Source organism: Spea bombifrons, chromosome 10, assembly GCF_027358695.1.
Source record: "Spea bombifrons isolate aSpeBom1 chromosome 10, aSpeBom1.2.pri, whole genome shotgun sequence".
In the NCBI taxonomy this organism is placed as follows: domain Eukaryota; kingdom Metazoa; phylum Chordata; class Amphibia; order Anura; family Pelobatidae; genus Spea; species Spea bombifrons.
The window spans coordinates 7,882,296-7,888,347 of record NC_071096.1 but is presented as its reverse complement, the minus strand read 5'-3'; positions in this window follow the sequence as shown (position 1 = coordinate 7,888,347).

The window sequence follows — 6,052 nt, the reverse complement described above, 5'->3', positions numbered from 1 at the left end:
GGGGGGCAGAGGGGGCCATGCCCCCCCCCACAACATGCTGTGTTTTTTTGCTTGCAGCCACGAGGAAGCACTGACACGAAAAGAGAAAGAGGGACGCCAAGCGGTCGCTCAGGAATACGTTTTCAGCAACCGCTCAACGCCCCTCACTCTCCTCCGCGAGGCCTCTGTCTTGGTCGCAGTGCTGCCATTTCTCATAGATAGTGAGAAGTGGGGAGAGGGGGTAGATAGTGAGAAGGGGGGAGGGGGTAGATAGTGTGAAAGGAGGGTAACAAGAATATTTAAATAAAGTATAAGAATGAATGAGAGAATGAATGAATTAATGTGTGGATGCACTGTGTAAATGAGTGAGAGAATAAATGAATTAATGTGTAAATAATTTGTGTGAAAGCGTGAGAGAATAAAGGATTGTGAGAATGAAAGTGAATTAGTGAGTGACTGTTAAAGTGTCTGTGTGTATCATAAATGTATAAGAGATTTTGTGGAAAGGCTAAAATGGCAGGGTGTTTAAGCCTTGGGGCGGGGTATTTATGGGACAAAAGATGACACAGGTAGTGTGTTCATGTTTTTATAATAATATCTCATGAGCAATTCATTTTAAATTACAGATGAAACATTTTACACTAAGTTATCCCTGTTGTATTTTTATTTTTAAATTGTACATATGTATAAGTTGTTTTGGTTTATTTCCTACTTGTTTTTTTATTGCCAGGAAATCCATGAACTTTTCTTTGTAGCTTTTACTCTTACCTTACAAGCTTAATTAAAATCATCACACACAATAAAAAGCTTAAGCTATTTGGGCTATTTCCAAAATGACCAGTGTTCACTGTTGCCACTGAAGCAAATTCTGAAGGAAAATGGTAAAAAGTTGGCATTTTGTTAGTGGTTAAGAATGAACACTGAACATACAGTAGGTTGTCCTTACTGCTCAAAACCACTAGATGGCAGCACTGTCTCACTTTTTGGGGTTAGTAAAACTGCAATGAACTGCTTTGGTGTTTAGGATATTAACAAATAATAATAATAAATAATAATAAAATAATATAATTATTACATTTGAGATTGTCCCTAAAGCACAAGATATATAACACTTTATTGGCACCATATGTACATGCTAATTGACATGTTCCAAGACAAAACCAATTTAAAAAAAAAAACAAAAAAAAAACAGAATATATTACATGGGAATGTGGATCCCCACAGCATAGACTGCAGGGAGACTGTGTATTTTGAGTTCAGTACTCTGAATAAGATGACCCTGGAGTTTTCGCTGATGTCTGTCATGCCACAGAACAGGTTTCCAATGTCCATATTGTCCAATTGTCCAAGAAGGAAGGAAGTTTTACTTTACTGAGAGGTTAGTAGCTAAAGGAAGAACCTTTAATCAGAAATGGTACAGGCTAATACAGTGAGGGAATTTAAAATGCATGGGATAGATAAAGTTATCCTGAATCAAAGCAAGAACGCAAGAACCAATGGAGGTTTGAGTTTTTACATAAAAAAAGACATGCAACTTGATGGGCCGAGCGGTCCTTATCTATCACTAAAGTCTATGTTTCTAACAACAACAAACACTTCGTGAATCACATTGGAAGCATTTTCCTTAAAATGATACTATACGCTTAAATGCCCTTTCATGGTGTTCTTTAGATCAGAACGTTAATATGAAGTTGGACTCATCTGGACTTTAACCATTAGAGAATTTTCAGTCTAACAATAAATGTATACGCATTTCAGAAAAGTCTGAATGATAAACTATGTGACCGCCCGATAACTTGTAAAATTTCCCCAAATACAGGTGAGACAAGGGCACAAGTATGGAATGTACACGGGACCGGGTTGAACAGAGAACGCATTGAAGGACTGATATTACGTAAGAGAAGGGTACGTCCCTTACTATAAACAGAGAATACATTGATTGCTTGGCAACCTGGTTTTAACTCGGAACAACAGAAGAACTTTTCTGCTAGGCTGTTTTAGAATGTTCTTTGAAAAAACCATAAAGGAGGCAATAAAATGTAATATTACTGTATAAAAAGGTAAGCGTCCAGTCCCCTTCTGGTTACTATCCAACCGATTGATCGCCATAGTGTAATATAGAGATTGCCAGCACATAATTGTTGGTTTGCAACACAATTATTTTGGACCTGGCTGTTTTCACTTGGATGATCTCTTGGGCACTTTGAACTAAGCTTGATACATGTACAGAGAGCAACAGAGATGAGCCGAACCCTGTAAGGACCCCCCCCCTGTTAAATCCCCTTCAGGAGATGCATTCAGTCAATTGGAGGAGAGGACATCACTGAAAGCATCTGCCCCCCCATTCAAGGATCAGGGAGAGGATGTCAACACAAGTGCCGCCATTTTGGCGGAAGTTCCAGCCAGTTTTTTTTTTTGTGGAGATACTGATGAAGATAGAAGATAGTAGACTGAAGAAAGAAGAGAAGATAAAAGATAGAAGATAGAAGATAGAAGATGTGGAAGTGGAAAGAGTGAGAGTGTGAAGGAGTGAGAGTAAATATGGGCAACGGGCAATAAATTTTGTTCCCACATTAAAAAATGCCCTCAAATTTTTGGTCGAACCGAATGGGTAGGGCCAAAAACAAACCAAACAATTAGCCCGCACTTAAGCCATCAAACAGCGGTACAAAGGTTTGGATCATGGATCATGGAGGAATGTATAGTAAGGTACTCAGAGGATTAGGGTTACTCACATAGTACTTCGATATTCATTTTTCTATAACAGGACGGAACACAAGAAAATACTACCGAAACACTGAAATTCTTTCGACTACGGACACATTCTGGTTAGCAGGCACTGTCCGTGGCCCAAACTCTTTAAACGAGACAGATCATGTTATACGTTATTATATATATTTCAACAAATTTAATCTTAATCACCGAATAAATCAAAGTCTTTAACTTTATTGACGACGCCAACCATGCAAAGCCGGCAAACCTTTCCAAAATGTTTCAAAGTGCGGTACGTGTCACGCTCCCCAACCATGACCACTGGAAATACACAGATGATTGCTCAGAAGATGAATGTTCCACAATCTTCCTTATTGTTTATACAGCGCCTACACTTTGATATGTCCTATTCTTTTTACTTTCCCACGGAAACATTAAATCGTACTTAGTGATCCATTCCCATACGGTTCTCCCAGGTACAGGCATTGATCGAGATCATTATCTAAATTGTGAAACACGGGTGTGTTTTGTAGGTTACGGAGCGCCGGGAACCGATCGCAGACTCCGCCGGTATCAGCTCTGTGGGTGATATTTGGGTTGTCATTTTCTTGGGTCGGTTTACTTTCCTTTAAATGTTGGCGAGTCACTGTCTGTGAGATTTAAAAAACGCACGCGATCGCTTCCTGGGTTTTGTTATAAAACCACTATTATTTTATTGCAAATAAAACAATATACGGCCGATTCTAAGGAAGTTCTAGGGCAATATTCAAGAAAGTTGTGACTTTTTTAAATCCAGCAGCTTTGATACCCCTGCTGTACATTTATTGGTAAATTTATTGGAATACAGAAGCGGAAGGATAAAGAAAAAACGGGCTGACATCATATATATTATAACATTTATGTGATGCCCCCCTTGCTAATGCTCATGCACATGGAAGGCACTGCAACTGATTTGATTGGATGCTTTCTTGCCACTGATTGGCTGCATTATGTAGCCAATCAGTGTTGAGAATTGTCTGACCACAGAGGAGGCAGGAAGCTACAGCAAGAGATTAATACTTAAACTTCCTTTGGTGAGGCTGTCGGGCACATTAAACTGTCCATTTAAATCAAATTTTAATTTGTTTTATAGTATACTTTCATTGAAATAGTACTCCTCATAAAAATGTCTCAAAAATACCGCACTAGTGTTTTTTTTTTATTAGGAAAATCATTAATAATTACAGTGAATGAATCATTAGGAAAAAAAAAATAATAATCAGATACTGATTTCACAAATAACAATGCCCATATACTTTGTGAAATATTCCAGCCGTATTAAATGACAATTTTTGTTTATCAATTACTATTACATCAAACTGGTAGATAAAACACTCCCGTTACCAACGCAATTTTAGTGAACACCCAGAAATGCTGCAGCATTAGAAAAGAAAAGGAAAAAAAAATCAAGTGTTTAACCCCTTGTATACCAAGAAGGGTCTGTGACGCATCATATTTTTATATATATAGCGCAGTTTAACCCTCTAAGATTCAAAGGTGGTAAAAATGAGTGTGGAGTATTTTGGCTTCTAAGAGGTTAAGCCGTAAACAGGAAAAAGTATTGTTTTCTGCAGTTATGTGCAAATTATTCAGAATGCTCTGTAGAATTAAAAAGAATAAAAAATATCGTATTCATGTACATATACAGCAGTATACAAGATTAATCCAAATGCATACAATATGTTAAGGTCACTCAGAGTCTGAGACTGTCCCTCCAGTTTCTCCAGATAAAGATGTTAGAAAGATGCCCTCCCCCCCCCCCGGGTATTAAAAATGAACAATTCCAAACGTAACAAGTGATAGGACTTAGAATAACATCTTTCCCTAGCCCTGCGCTGCAGTGCCATCTAGTGGCAGGGAAAGGGATACATTCAAACCTGCATAAACAGTATTCTTGTTCAAAAACTAGTATTTTATATACAGCAAGACATATGAAAAATATTGCACTGAATGAGAATATCCTGGTTTTGAAATGTTTTCTTTCAAGCTTCGATAATGTTGCAAACAACATAACAAAACAGCCATTAAAAGTTGGTTAAAGGCACTTATACAGTATCTCAATGCGGTCTCGTAACGATCAGCGTTACTCGGAGACTAACATATAAAATTCACCGCGACGGTCATTTTTCAACCATTCGGTTTTGCAGATCGATGGGCCGTGTTAACGGGTCAATTCCGGAGCAAATGACTAAAAGTGGTGCTGTCGCCATGGAAACCAAGGAAAAAATCCTGCTGAATACACCACAGTTGGCACTATGCTCACGAAATAAATACAACCCAACATACTGCTATTCAGCCTAAAACTGGTGCAAGCATATTAACTCATCGGTCTATAACATTTTTATTATGCCGCAAAATAGGAAGATAATAAAAAGTTATTATTGTGTCAATTTAGGGCTATGTGCTATAAATTCTACATCATTTTAACCAAAAGCAGTAGGGGAAAACTATATATTTCCTTTATGTGTGTATAACAAACATCAATGCTTAAATAGTCCCAAAAGGGGATTAAAAAGTGAATTATTTCACATAATATTTACGGCTGCAGTTTTATTGTTTTATGTTATTACCAGTGTTTTGTTCTCCCCTTTACGTACATTTTTTTTTTTACGAGGCAAATGAAACCTGCCGTGAGACAAAATAATATTTAAGAATTTAACTATTGCCAAGAAAGTTGCTAATCTGTCCGTTTCCGTCCAGGACCCGTTTACACCACATTACGTGAGAAAGGCACAGATTTTGTGATTTTTAGGACCTGAGAAATCTGCCAAACTCCTCCAGTGTATCGATCAGGCAAGATCTACCCGGATCTTATTTTCACAGGTTTTACTAAAAATAAAAAAAACAAAAAAACCCGACATTTTGGAGAAAAAAACCCCCAATACCAAGGTTCCATAATAATATCCAGTTATTTTGGTCTGAGTACTCTTATCAGGAGAATACCGGCCATTACTTTAACATCCACCTATATACTTTTTTAATCAAATACCTACGTGTGATTTTTGTATTAAAGAACTATTTTTTGGCACTGAAATTTGGCCTTCAATTCAGAAACCCTGTTAATTTCAGCTGCACGTTAGAACGCTTTAAACCACATCCTTCCTAGCCCAAAACGGAATCGCGAGATCAAATCGATCCATTTTATGCGGTTTATATGGACACGGAAGCAGCTACCTAACCCGTTTTAATCACCGTTTACGATAGCATCTTTGAGACTTGTCTACGATTTTACAAGAGAAAGAAATAATCTACAAATTATATGAAAACGCCAGAACTGCTCATTTACTAAAACCGTCCTCTACTTTCATATAAAATAAAAAAA